Here is a 16,073-nt window from a genome sequence, read left to right as displayed (position 1 = left end):
CCTCAAGCCAAGATTATTTCCTTTCCTTTCTCCTTGGCAGTAGTGGCACCTAGGATATTATGTTATAGGAGGAATGAGATTTCATAGAAATCCCAGTAGCATTGAACATACAACCATCAAGTCAACATGCATAAGATGTCATGCTACATGCAGTAAAATAACATTTCTAGTCTCTATGCCATGCCATAACCATTCTGTATCCATGTCATCATATCATGGAGCATATAATCATTCTGGTCAAAACTCAATCATGCAAGAGCCAAGGCATACATTGCAAGGAGTTCACATCATCTGTACATAACATTCTCATGGCACATAAACACACATAGCAGATACACCAAATGCAGATCAACAAAATAATTGCAGTTCACGCTACCTCAGTTCCACGCTTAATGTTTCCTCCTTGTTCCCTTGCTTGAGATCCTCTTAGGTTTCCAGAAGAATTGCCTATCAACCATACAGTAAGGGTATGGTAAATTCCATATCCAGTATACTATTCTTTCTCAATATAATGCTACCCTTGTGCCTTTCAATTTATAATTTCTGTATACCTTTCCTAAATCTTTGACCTTGGTTTGACCAAGCCTTAATCCTCAATTAAGGTCTTGGAATTCTTCCTTAATCCATGATTAATCATGCTTTCTTGGTTAATCACTAACCCTTAATCCTTAATCCAATATTTAATTAAGGTCCTCAAGTCACATAGTCATAATCCTCTAAGATTAAGTCACTAATCCCTTTTGGATTAACCATTAATCATTCTCTACTCAACATGATTAATCCTTAATCATTCCTTAATCAACATGATTAACTTTTAATCATTCCTTAATCAACATGATTAACTTTTAATCATTCCTTAATCAACATGATTAATCATTCTCTGATCAATATGATTAAGCTTTAATCAATCCTTAATCAACATGATTAACCGTAATTAATCATCCTTCCATTATCATAACTAATCACTAATTAATTAGGGTAGCTAAACTTAATCACTTACTAATCCTTAATCAAATAACATGATTAATCTTAGCTATCACTAAACCATAATTAATCAAGGTAATTAATCCTAATCTTCCTCAAATAAATAATCAACTAAAAATAATTAACACTTAGGGAGGTAAACATACCTTAATTAGCTCTTAATCGGCGATTAGAGGTGTCTAAGCTTGCTTTCTCTCTTTCTCTCTCCTAGAACTCAAGAACACAAAATTCCCTCTCAACAAAACCTCTTGGCCGAATTTGTTCATGGAAGGGGGGGTATTTATAGGCTTTGATATTTCAAAATGCCAAAAATGCCCTTCGGGAAAAAGATGCGATCTCGGCTGTCCAATTTTTTCTACTTTACACATGGACAAATCTTAGGGCACACACCATAAGAAGTTGACACATGGATGGACACCTAATCACCATGTGATTTTCATGTGGAAATAAAATATTATTTTATTGTTTTGTCTCTTATTTCCCTTTATGCCCTTGAACAATTTGAAAAATTCCAACTTTGTCCTCCCCTTCTAATTTTGGCCGAAATATTGCTCTTAATATTGGAAAAAAAATAACTCATCCAATAATCAGTACAATCCACTGATTATTTGTGTATTTCCGATTCGATTTTCCAACAATCCTGTCCAATTTACTGTCACAAAATTTCGATTTCAACACCTCATTAAATTCCCCTCATTCCAAGGGTAATCCATGATTTTTCTCAAGTTTTACCTCCCTCTATAATTTTCTAAATTTTATCCTGTCAAAAATCACTATTCTACCGATAATAATTCGGTAATAAATATTCTTTAAGCTAACCTCTGTACATCCAAAGGTGGGAAACAATTTTATAAATTAGGATAATATGTCACATAGTTTATCCATATTTTTCCTTGAATTTTTGAGGCCTCTATATATTTTAAATAATGGAAATTGGCTAATTTTCCTTAATTAACCAAAAATTCCAATAATTACAAATAATTCCATGGTAAATTATTTTTAATCTCATATTCATCTTCTAAGCCTCAAATATTATTCTGTACCCTCCTCTCTATTTTTCATGATTTTCTGGGAATTTTCAGGAAATTTGGACATTATTTCCAATACTGTCCTTTCTTAACTGATCTTTTCAGAAATGACCGTTATGTTCCTATCCTGATTTTTCCTCATAGTCTGGATCCTCTACCAGTCTACTATACTATTTGGCCTTAGTTAGTCACAAATCATTCATCAATTAGAATAAAATTATCAAGGTGTGACACAATGAGTTTAAAAGCCTGATTATGGACATGATAAAATTAAATATTGGTACTAAGTACATATGTGATTTGGTTTTGAATTTCTTTTATTTGTATAAAATCCCACAAATAAAATAAATTGTGTTTTGAGGAGTTTTAGAATTGCATTGAATAAAGGCATATTACATCCCTGATTCTAAATTCATGAAAAAACGTTGAGATTTTCATGCATGGCTAGTAACTCCCTATACTAGAAGAAAAACATATGAGGGTTTTTAGTGGCGATAATAATAAGTGGCACGAACTCATCAGGGCCGAGAGAAGTCCATTGAGGGGTACCATGGATCCATTGTTCAAAAATTCACTTTAGATAGATGATAATGATGGTCGAAGAAGACTTTGTTATTTGAACATTGTTGCTGACCTCGTACGTTATAATAGAAAGTGACATTTTTATTTTGAGAGTTCGCCCGTAGATTTTTAGGTAAAAATTTTAAATCTTTTTTAAAAGTAATTAATAATATATATTAACACACACACACATATTCACATTTAATATTTTTTTTACTTTCTTGATTTTTTAAAGGAAATCTGACAAGTTTGAATCACGTGTAGAATATTTGAAAGAGAAGTTTCTGAAGCTACTCATTATGCTTCTAGCAATTCTAAGAAGGCATGCGTGAAGTGTCAAATAGTTTCATGTTTATTTTTACATTAATCCTCATGTAGGCTCTTCAGTTTTAGATGATATTGCTTCTTCTAAATAGAAGACGTGGATGGAAGCATTGACACTTCCTAAAGCATCATATATTATATTTTGAATGGGATGTGAAACTAAGACAGTGTACAACTCTTGGATTGAAAAGAGGAAGTTGGGGAACACGTATGAGAAATGTGATTTATAATGTAAATTAAAATGAATTAGGCGCTTTTTAACATATATTTTGTGTTAAAATTTTATTATGAATTATGATGGATGGAATTTCTTAAGGATATGTTCAGTTTTTTTTTTCCAGTTCTTTGATTTTATATTTAACTAGTTCATTATTTTTATATTTTATAACATGAATTAATTAAGTTGGCAAAAAATAAAAGGCATGAATTTTGTAATATCTTTCTATTTAACAAAAAAATTTAGTATATCTTTAAGAATGTTACGCATTTTTTTTGCACCTCTTTTGTCTTGCATCAATTGGTATTATAACTTGATTCTCGTTTGTTTTCTATCTTGTTGAAACCTTCCAAAATCAATTTCTTTAAATATACCCAACATTTATTAATTGGTATTAAAGTCATATTTCATTCTTTTTTGCTCTCGCACAAGCCTTTTAAAAATTTGTTTTGACCTCTCCCATCCTGTATTAATTAGTATTAGAGTCAAATTTCTATTTCTTCTCTATTTGCATAAATATTTCAAAATCAATTCTCTTTCACTTATCCTGTAAAGTTTTTTTTTAATTATTTGAGAACTTTATTTTATATATTTTATTTATTTTGAATTCTAAATCCATGGAATATTGTAATACTGATATTAAAAGATGAGTCTATAATCTAGGATTAAAAAGAGAAAATTATGGAATACATCTGGTAAATATAATTTATAATGCAAATTGAAGTTAATTATACTCCATTTGAAATATATACATGGTGGATTATTTAATGTCATTAGGATGGTGGCCTCTTTTAAGATGTAAGGTTTAGAATTTTCGAAAATACAAAAGATTGCTTGCTGTATTTCTAAGTTTTGTTTGATGCATGGCTCAAAAATTGTTAATGATTGTGTACCATTTTGAGCTTAAAATCTTGATTGATTATCAAACTTCAAGCAGTTAGTAAGAATTACTTGGTTTAATTAATTGAATTTGTAAAAACCTTTTCCTGCATTCACTTATCTTACTACCGAAATTTTATGGTCTCTTGAAATTAAATTTGTTGCCTTCATGCTTGCGCTTAATGTAGAACTGAAAGTATCTGCTGATTGTTATTAAATGAATTTGTTTAGACTTTATGATAAGCACTTTTTACCAAAAGAACTACTTTATGGTAAGCAAAAATATTTTGCACAGAACCTGACATTTTCATGTTTTTAGCTAAGCTGTGTATACGTTAATGAGAGCTCTTGCATAACTTTTGCCTTCTGATCTGAGTACGTCCTCTTTGATTATATTTCTGGTTCCAAGTCTAGATTTTCTAAGTTTATGTGTCTTATTTCTTAGTTTTGGCTTTTGTGCTTAAGAGTTGTTTAAGTATTTTAAGGACTTTAGTACATACAACTAAGTTTGAGTGAGGTGGGAAATGAACTTAAAACCTACAGCATTTATTTCATGCCTTCAATGCATTTAAATTTTCAGAAACTTAATCCTCCCCTTTAAAACCTTCACTATTCGAAATAAAGTTAATTTCACATCATCAATGTTCATTCTTTTTAACTTGTTTCAATATTATATTGCTACTAACTTTTAGGCATCACAACAACATTATATATTTCATATTAAGAATGTTTAATGTATAGTTATTAACTCTACAATATCATTGAATCTTTAATTTAAAACATGGCAATTTTTATTTAGTCTGGAGATTTCAAGCTTTAAAAAGAACTACTCAATCAACATCAATCAAAACATGCTTTAACACATCTTTTAATCATTCAAGGCTCTTATTCAGCATCTAGGAGTATTCAGGAGCGGGGTTTAGTCACTTTCCATCTCCCAACACAATTTGAACCTTCATTTAATTTCAAAGTCTTATACAAGACGTCAACATCTTCAACCACAATTTTGGCGATTAAAAACATGAATCAACGAGTCCAATTTCGATTGACGCACAAACACAAATAAATAATTTCCAACTGTTCCATTTAATTAGTCTAAAATTATTTCCAAGTAGTTTGAAACATCCTTTAAATGTTTTTAGCACAATCTAATTAACTAAGACAATTACTTAGTATAAAGAACTAGGGGTGTTCAAGGCTGATTCGTCTTGGTCGGCCCGTTTCAGTCCTGGTTTTATTGGGATGAGACGGACCCGGGACAAAAAGAGGACCAAGACCCTGTCCCGGTTCTTTTTTTTTTTTTTTTTAAATTTTTTTAATTTTTTATCCTATTTATATAATGTCATTTTTTTCATATTTTTTTAAGATTTGAGACTATTGTATGGAAATATGGATATATTTATTTAGAGTTTTTATATTTGTTAATGATTTGAGATTATTGATGATTAGAACTTTTAGCAAGCCTTTATTGTGTTCAAAACTTTTGTTTAGAGTTTTTAATGATTATTATATGCAATATTTTAGGCTTTTGTTTAAGAATGCCCAAACAAATTAAAAAAGAAAATAAAAATATGTTTTTATAAGGTTTAAGCTAAAAAAAATATAATTAAAAAAATCATATTTTATTAAAAAAATTTTAAAAAAATTTAAAAAATAAAGACGTCCTGGTCCCGTCCTGTCCCGACTGGGACCAGGACAACCCCGGGACGGGCTGGGACACGGGACAGATTTTCTGTCCTGTTACTGTTCATCGGGACGGAACCGGGACGGGCCTGTCTCGGTCCTGGTCCCGATCCGTCCCGTGAACAGCCCTATAAAGAACTATCAAAACAATTGTTGCTCTTCATTTTTTTAACCTCTAACTTTCAGCTTCATAAGCAAATTCTAACTCTTGATTTTAACATCTCTAAACACAATTAGACAACTAAATCAATCAATCTCACTATATAGCATTGAATATCAATTTTTACACAAATTTTCAGCTTCAACCACCACGCTAAAATCACCATTTTAAAGTCTCTAAACATGATTTAGTCCTCTAAAATAACTGTTCAACAAGTGTGGGCATTAAACAGCAAGCCTCTCGTCAGTTTCCAAACTTAACCTTCAAACCTATATATAAAGTTTTCATTACCATATACTATCTGACACTCATTAGTTGCTAGCTTGGTTAACATTTCAGCAATCCCATGTTTCCATTAAGAAGCCCAGTAGCATTTTAATAATTTAAAATACTCATCTAATATTATTCCATGTATTGAACAGTGGGTTTCAAGTCACTTCTTATTCCATAATTCGAACCCCATGACTTCCAAACATCACGCATATATGCAACAAGCAAATAAACATTCTTTAGTCTTCTCACATATTTCGAATAGCATTAATATAACCTTCCTACTTTAACATTTGAATAATAGTTCAATAAGACTTTCAGACACAGTCTCCCTTTCCTTCACCCGGGAAGGATATAAAAAACTCTTGGAGCTCCTGAAACAGGATTCAGAAGCGACCGTGCATGCTCTTATCGGAACTGGTACAGGTTTAGCTATCTCTTCTATTCATAAAAATGCACACACTACTAAATGGGTTGTTTGATACATATAAACTGAATGATGGTCCTATTAAATGGTGAACGAGTCGTTGTTATCCATATTACCGATAAAAATTGTGAAATGTTTTTGACCAAATCACATGCCAAGAGAATGAGAAATACAAAAAAATGAAATGATACAGCTGAACTAACCAGTTGTATAGCAAACAAAACCAATTATCAAAATTACTAACAGGAGAAAGGACGGAGTACCGTCACATAGATATCAATATTTTCAGGGGTAAAATATGCTAAGTACCAAAAACTAAATTTGTCATTAAACTTAGCAGAAATCACAATTTAGGCTGGTATTCAATACTATCACCAATCATCTCATTTGAAGCAACAAACATGCTGGCACTAGTGGACTCACGAAACAAAGTTTGATAGACCCTAAAACAAATAAGAGAACGGACCACAACTGTGCATACGGCCCATTTTTCCAAGCCCGAGGAGGAAGACGCCCTTTCACTCTGCTTCTCTGCCGCCTGCTGCCTCCGGATGTAACATCCTAATTTTATTTGTAGGATTTAAGAAATATTAAAAAGGGATTATTCCATGATAAATGAAATTTCAACCTATGATTATTTGATAAAATGTATCCAAGAAATATTAAAGAGGGATTATTCCATGATAAATTAAATAATGATGATTATAAACATAATATGGAATAACCAATTAAATAATATTTGTAAGCATTTGCAGCACCATTGAAATATAAGTATGCCTTTTTGGGTCAATCAGATTGTGCAAAGACAAAAACATATTTCATCAGTTATATCTAGAAAATACACAAGTACTTTTATTAAAATATTACGTTCAGGAAGAATAACAACAAGGGGACAATTTTATGAATAAAAAATCTCACCTCTTTTGTTTCCCAATAAAAAAAGTTTAATAAACTCTCCATAAAATTTTTCCAGACCATATTTAGATGCTATTGAGATATTGTTATTAAGAATAAGTTATTTAATTTCTTAGCCTCTTTACTATTACATGCACGTTTAATTTTTTTGCCAATAGCGAAATGTATCCTCCACCTCATTAAACTCACATTTTTTCCCAATTTTATTATGATGTTATTGAGTAACAATAATTAAAAGCACGCCTCTTCGTCGTCTTTCTTTAATTGTTGCCATGCTTTTGTCATTCTTCACATTTGCATCATGATGAATATTATGAGAAGTCCAATATTAGAAAGATATTATCTCTTTCCTGCCCCCTCATTATCATGTTACATTTCAGCGTACAAAGTCTCATACCCATTTAATACTTATTAATTATTTATGAATATTAATATTAATATAAATAAATTTTAATTTTAATTTTAATTAACATTAATATTTATATTAATTAAAATAATTAATAATTAATATTTAATCATTTAATAACTAACTAATAACCATTGATAAATGCCACGATTCAACACTAGCCAGTAACACAGTAATCATCACATTAACAAATTGAGCACAGCAAAATGGACCTGAATTAAAGCAAACATGAAAGGATTAAAAAAAAGTTCAACTAACACAAAATGACAACATCCAACAGCCCACCAGGACACAAACCGAAAGACATGAGATCCTACAACTACACCAACGTCATCAAATAGCAGACCATCATCAAGCATTATTCTCCTTCTTGATTATCTCCACAGTGTTCCAGTTGGGGTTCAAGCAAGAAGAAGAAGCAGATCCATTGATTCCACTATCAGCCACACAACCTTTCCTCTTAGCACTCTTCCTTTTCCTTCTAATAATAGAAGGAACATCAACATTCTGGCAGAACTCAGCTAAAGTTATGTCATCTGACGTATCGGCATCAAAAATTGGTGTCTGAGGAACAGGTTGAGCATGGGAATAGGTTGAGAGTACTCAACTTCTTCACCGCCATCTTCAATATTGATGACATGAACTAACTGAAAATAAATAGAGTTAAATCAACATCAGCACATCAACAGGAGTTTATTCATTTACAATTAATCTCTAAACTCTAGATGAATAAACAACTCACCTCTGGCCCAACATTTTCCCAAAGCTAATCATGTTAATAAATAATTAATACTCCCTCTGGTTCTATATATAAGCTTTATTTTTGAAAAAAAAATTATGTCCAAAATATAAACTTCGTTTTTGAGTTCTTTTGAACATTTATTACTTTTTTTTCTCTCTATTTTGCCCTCATTTGACTGTATTTAATACTACCTCTCTCTCATCAATATTATCCCCATATATCCTCTTAACAAATAAGGGCAAATTTGAAAGGAAAAAAAATATATTTTTGACCCATTTATTACTTTTAACTAATTTTAATTACTAATTCGTAAAACGTGATTTGGTTATTTGAAACTTATACATAGGACCGGAGGAAGTACTTAAGTATAACAAATTAATGAATGCAATGACTTAAGGATATTTAATGAGAAGAACCTCATTTATGGATTATTACCTCAGATGCATCTTCAAAGTACTCCATAAGATTCTCACAGATCATATACTATAGAACACTAACGCTGAAAGTGAGGATAGTTCTTGTTATGCTCTTTAAGCTTCAACTTCAATAACACCTTCAAACTAACTGGATTATCAAGTTAGTCAGGGAAATCATAGGCACGATCTTCCTGCTACACGTTACAATATATCCTCGAATCAAACGTTTAATTAATTTGACATGCGGATATCATGTTCCATCACATATCAGTGCCCATTTGTGGCGGCTACCACCTGAATCTCACTCAATGCTGCCAAGAAATACGTGTAGAATGAGACACATCCATGTATAAATAATAAAAAGCAGTCAACACAAATAGAATGAAGCATCGAATAATAAACAAAAATAAGGTATCTGTACCAAGCTTCAATGGATAATAACTAATAAATTCAAAGCCGCCAGTTATGGCATACTGCCATATACACTACGATCAAACACAAAGTAAGATCTTAGACCAATAATGCCAAATAAAAGTGCTTAGGATCTCAACAGATTACAGAGGTCTAGTATATATTCAATGCAACTTATTAAGCTCCAAAAACATGGAAAAAGGAAACTAATGTAAATAATTACTAATAACAATTGTAAAAGCGGGTCACAATTGTAAGGAACATATTGATTGGAGCTGCTGCTGGTAAAAGCAGAATAAACTAGAAGTTTGCAGCTACTACCTTCTCTGCCCAGCACACTTCAATCAGCTATTTGGATTCCATGATGATGACTATTGCGCAGGAAATAAGCTTCATACAAGTAAGAGCTCTGTTGGAACAATGAAAGTCCATAGGTGTGGAATACATCAGAATTTGGTGTGGGCCACTATGTGTCTACTCCTCAACTGATATTAAATCAACAGCTCTACAGTATTACACTCTTTAGAGTGGCGAAACGCGTGTGGGTTACCTACCTCTTCGGTGCATCTATGGCTTCATACGTGATCAAGGTTTCCACTGTCAAAGCTCGGACATAGCAAATAGCTTTAGCTACTAAGACTACACAGGTTACTCTGAATTCCTTCTACACTTCACTCCATACGTCAATGTAACAATCACTGACCTACTCACCATTCATGATTCGTGGTCTCATGCTTACATGAACATGTTCCCAATCCAAAGAAGACGTAGGAGAGCGCTTGTGTACACCATCTACAGATCAATCATTTGTAATGAACCTTCGAACACAGACAACATAAATACTAACATAGCTGCTAGGACTATAAATGACTTTGACCTTAATCTACCACCTTCAGAAGACTTGAGCTCAGAGTAAGGATCTGTCTAGCCAGAACAACGTCACCAATATAAATCAACAACACGAATGTCATCCATTGGTCACAACTATTTTTTCTATTAGGATGTTAATGATTGTGTTCAGTTAGCATAACCCTTATATGCTCCATTATCTTATTATCTTTGTATCTTTGAGATTATCATGTTTTAATGTTGTTGACTGTACTTCTCTCAGTTCTACATGCTCCAACTTTACTTTCATGTTCGTCATTATTGTTCACAATTTAAACGAGATTACTACCACAAAGATTTATACTTTAACCACACAAACTGTATGATACTTTGAAGTGTAAGATATAAAGTATTACAAATAAATGTAAATTATAAAATATAAAGTATTAAATCTTCCAACTAAATTTCCAGCTACCTTAGTTTTCAACTGAACATTAACAATATTCATAGTTATTCAGCCGTTGAGGGCAGTCACCAATAACTAAGCATAATTAACTATAATTAACAATGATGTTTTGTAAAGTACTTTGACCATTCACTAGAAAATATATACATCAGAAAATATTAATTCCCACCAGAGTGATAACCTATGAAGAAGCATTAATGATATGTTGGAACACTAGTAAATAATAATACCTGTGTTGTGAGCCTCAAGCCCACATAGAATCTTATTGCCAACCATCTACTGAACTGGACAGTGAAATTATGAACAAAAAACAAAAGAGTTTAATTCTCCCATGAATACATAACAACTATTATCCTATTCACAATTTAGACACCAACATAAATGTACAAACATCTTAACAAACAGAGCTCATAAATAGTACTTCTCTGGTTCTTAATATAAGACTTATTTAACTAATTTGATTATATTAAGAAAGTTAGGTAAGTTAATTAATTATAAGAAACATGACATGTTTTTCCTAAAACACCATAATCATCTTTCTTAATATTCTCCTTCTCTCACTTATTTGATTATGGTTGAGGGAATATCCATAGAGGTAATTTAGGAAAAATTAATATATATGATAAATAGATTTTATATTTAGGATCAAAATTAATTTAATAATTAGGTCCTGTATTAAAGACCAAAGGAATACGTGAAGAAAAAACAAAATGAAGCGCATGTACTGAAACAACACACATTAAAAAATGTTATTCCGATATTCCCTTTAAACAGTAAATACAAAGATATCCAACCCATTCTTTTACTGATGCATATTTTACAAAGATTGAATGGCAACAAGAGTTTTGACAGCACATACACATAAACTCCTTTAGCAACTAATTAACATTAACCATTAATCGAATTAGTATGACATGAAAATATGTCTCCTATTACCGGATTTAATACAGTCTAACATTTACCAACCCTAGTCTTCATAAGAAGCCTACTGTTGCCTACTGCCTCCATTTATTGATTTTAATAAATTCCAACATACATCAGTAGCAGCAATTTCGTGCCAACTCCCTATAAAATTTTAGTTTTTGCTACTACTTTGATACTTAATATGTACATTTTCTAGAAGGTTTATGTTATCATGCCTCCGTTCTTTTTTATAAGATATCTTCTAGAAGGTATTTCTAGTCCTTATGTTTTAACAGTTTCAATGAGCATTAAATATTTTTTTTGCCATATATGTTCATATTTAATAAAGGAGAGAATTGAAATTAATATCATGGTAAAGTTTAGCATGATTAATAGGAGTAATATTAAAAATTATTTACATTTTATAACAAATTTCGCATTTTCAACTGCTTTTATTAATACATATGAATTAATAAGAAACAACTTATAAATTAAAACAGAGGAATATAAATCACTAGGAATGTTCATAGGATGCGACAGTAATCAGGATGAGACGGCTTGTATCTCCTCCTATGCCAATAGTGCTCCAGAACAACGACATCCCTCTTTTTTTGTTTTTCGAATTTTTTCGCCAACAAAAAAAATTAATTATGTTATACTTATAGTACCCACATTAATCATGACAATATTTGATGCTCAGGATAGAAAGATAATTTAGCCCATGTTTCATATAAAAGTCAAGCAAAATTGCAGCATGTAGTCCATGCACAGCAGAAAAACTAGGTTGTCCTGTGACACGGATTCCTTTTTTTTTTTCTTGTCCTCTATCCTTAATATAAGAATTATTTAACTAATTTAATTAGATTAAAGAAGTTAAGTAAGTTAGTTAATTATAAGAAATATGACATGTTTTTCTTAAAACACCATGATGATTTTTTAATATCCCCTTTCCCTCTTCTACTTGATTATAGTTGAGGGAGTAATTTATAAGGGTAATTTAGAAAAAATTAATAAATATGAGAAATATGTTTTATATTTAAAATTAAAATCAACTCAACAATTAAGTTCTATATTAAAGACTGGAAGAGTACAATTGGAGGCATAACAAAAAGACGAGGCTAGTACAATGACAAGCAATACACTAATCGTTCACATCTTTCTCTAATGGTTATCGTTTGTAACATCTACTAGAAAAATGTTAAGCCAGTATGGGTGAGACAAACACCTCAGTAATCAACAATTAAATATACAAACTAATGCAAGCTCCCGAGATGACAAGTGGTGCAGTCATAAGAGCATTAAATATTAAAGGAAACATAATTTCACGATATCATAATTACAAGAAAACGTCAATCACCACATAACCTCCATCATATCCTCAGAACCCACGGTTAAGTTATCTACCCATGCAACCAGTTACTCGACAAGCTCATTGGACATGTGGTAGGACCGGGTAAAGTCTGCAAAGCATGGATCCCCTCTCTCGCACATTCAGGGTGTCATAGACCGCAGACCGCAGCAGATCAAATCTCGGGGAAAGTTTTATGAACTTCTTAATGACATTTCACACTAATTCGTATCATATTTTGCACATAGATATTTATATAAAAATCACATTTCGAAATTCTATTTTCTCAAGGTATATCATACAAATCATTCTTTAGAAATCACTTACAAGAATTATACTAGCACACCCAATAAGTGAAAAGTAGTTACTCCTCACCAAAAGCAACCAGATTATCACAACCTGATACACCCCACACAAAGCTATGATCAATCTACATAATTAGTTCATAATACAAGTACTAGTTGGATAATTAACTCAGTTACATAAAGTTTCCAACTTTTACCTATAACTTGCCAAATTTCACCGTAAACCACACTTAATCCTTCCAACACAATTTTTCATCTTTCCTCAATCGAAATAGCTTAACAGAATCCTCAATTAGATTTACGTTGTTGCAGTTAATCAAAATACCCAAATTCCCATTCTAGGGTTTCCAACCAAAATACAGATTTCCAAATTTCAAGCTTAAACAAAAAAATAAATCAAATAAACTTTAATTATGAGTTAGAAAATCAACCAAATCATAAATTTCCAAATTTACATGGTCAAATCGATCCTCTACCCATCACAATGGTCAAAACCATAACAAAAACATGGAAATTCAGATAAATCATACACCAACATTTCCAATATAATGGTTCAGCTGTATTTCGGAAGACAGGTACACAAATCGATAAAAGATTATCATGGCTAGGTTCCTTACACTGCAAAGCAAAACATATTCCCTTAAACTTGGAATGTCACTTTTAATTATATCATTTGATATTGTAATCAATATGCTGATGCTCTTGCTAAATTTGCACAAACATCTAACTTACCCCCCCCCCCCAAAAAAAAAAAAAACCGAATACAAATTACATATGTGAATAACACATTATTTCTTAAGACAAACTCATTATGATGATAACTAAATAATTCCTATGGATACCATTTCAATGCGTGTTCGACTTTATTTGCGAGTTTTTGTCCAAGACGCAATGGGTAGGAATGAATTTAGTACCAAAAGATATGCGACAACGTCCATATTCCCTCTTTTAATGACAATTATGGATGTGATTTGAACCTTCTGTCTTCATCTTCATCCATTAATTGATCGTCTTCATCCACTACTAATTGCCCTTCATTGAGTCTTCCAAACGAGGAGCATCCTGCCTCTTCTACAGTACATGCATACCAGAATTCACTCCATATATAAGATTATTCAGTAATGTTCAACTCTGAAAACAACCTTAATGTAATGAAAAACTAAAACATGTATTCAGCTTCACCAGTGTCATCCCCAAACAAGGAAAACTCGGCATCTGCAATAACAGCACACAACGAAATTAGTTGCCAATAAAACAAATCAGCCCAAAAAAAATATAGATCAAGAGGAGTAAGGGTAATAGCATAATGCAAAAAAATGGTCCACTCATACCTCCAATTTGTCGGACCAGATAAGCCATTTACTTCGTTTAAAATTAATGGTTAGTTATGGGTCAGTAAAATAATGGGAACCACAAACATAATGTTACTAGAGGAGTAAACTAAGAAAAGCACTAATAGTCTAATTCATCAAGTAACCAAGAGCTTTAGGTAAGTTTTATTCTCATAAAAACAAGCATATATTTTATGATTTTGCTTCATTAGTAAGCAGAGGCCAAAGATGAAGTGATTTATTTTGATAGTGCCATCTTAAGTGTTACACCTAACTATAAATAATACCATTGCTTTGAGAATGATCACACATTATGCTTTACCATCTCGTGCAAGGGGAATGCAAATATTTTGTAGATGATCAGGGGCATAATTGTCATCATTTCTGATAGAACTAAGATGATCAAAATGAATCTTACCACCATTATATTCACCACAATCGACTATTCGAATAGGTATCACGTAACCATATCTTTCAATATCCTTAAGTGTATCAAACCCTTTGACAAGCTTCCCAAAGACCATATGAGTCCTACACAAGATTCCAAGTGATGGGATTAGCATATTATGCACTTCTACAAATGAAATGTTTGCACACCAGGCAATTTATAATGACGGCCCAGCCAGTTAGAGAAGGGGGAAAAACCAAAAGAGGTCCAAGAGTTAGCCACATAAATGAACCTATCAAGGTTGACATCATGTTTTAATGTGATGACAAAATGAGAACGTCCATGTTCACGATCGTTGGTCTCTATAGATAGAAGACCTCTTTCATGATGCCCAGGCGTGTTGCACATTTTTGGCTCATCTGAAATAAATCACAAGAACAATGTAGAAGCTCTATTCCTCAAACTGAAAATAGTCAGAAAATTTCAGAGCTTTTTAAAAGTATGACTCCAGTATCCAGCATTCTCACTTGGAAATTTTAAACCATATATGCCTTCTCCGTCTGTCGCTGCAAAACCAATTGGAAAAAAGATGCAAAGGTGTAAGAGTAGACATTACATCTAGGAAGGAAATTTTTAGCCAGTTTGGAAAATTATATAAACTGGGCATCGGACCAGATAAAAGTTATATTGTAATTGAGAAGAACTGCTAGGGTCACAGTACACAATCAATATGATCCAGCATTGAGAGGATCCTTCAAAGAAGGATTTACAGACAAGTAAAACATAAAATAGTATTTTATATGAACTGAAAATTGAAGATTTCCATATACAGTGATCCACATAAATATCAGCAGTAGAAAACTGGTTAAACTTGGGAACTCCAAACAAATACATAGTTTAACCACTCATTTAGAAAGACATCACAACATTTTAATCGGAAAACAAAAATAATCCAGCAAAAATCCTCAACTGCTGATCATACCCAACTTACTGTTTATCGACCCAAATGGCTCGAAGACAATAGGATACAAAATTTACTTAAAATCAATATATCAGTATCTAATATAAAACATACAACAAG

The sequence above is a fragment of the Neltuma alba genome, unplaced genomic scaffold, assembly GCF_004799145.2.
Source record: "Neltuma alba isolate B1F8T4 unplaced genomic scaffold, ASM479914v2 tig00010924_pilon, whole genome shotgun sequence".
Taxonomy (NCBI): domain Eukaryota; kingdom Viridiplantae; phylum Streptophyta; class Magnoliopsida; order Fabales; family Fabaceae; genus Neltuma; species Neltuma alba.
This window is presented reverse-complemented; position numbering follows the sequence as displayed.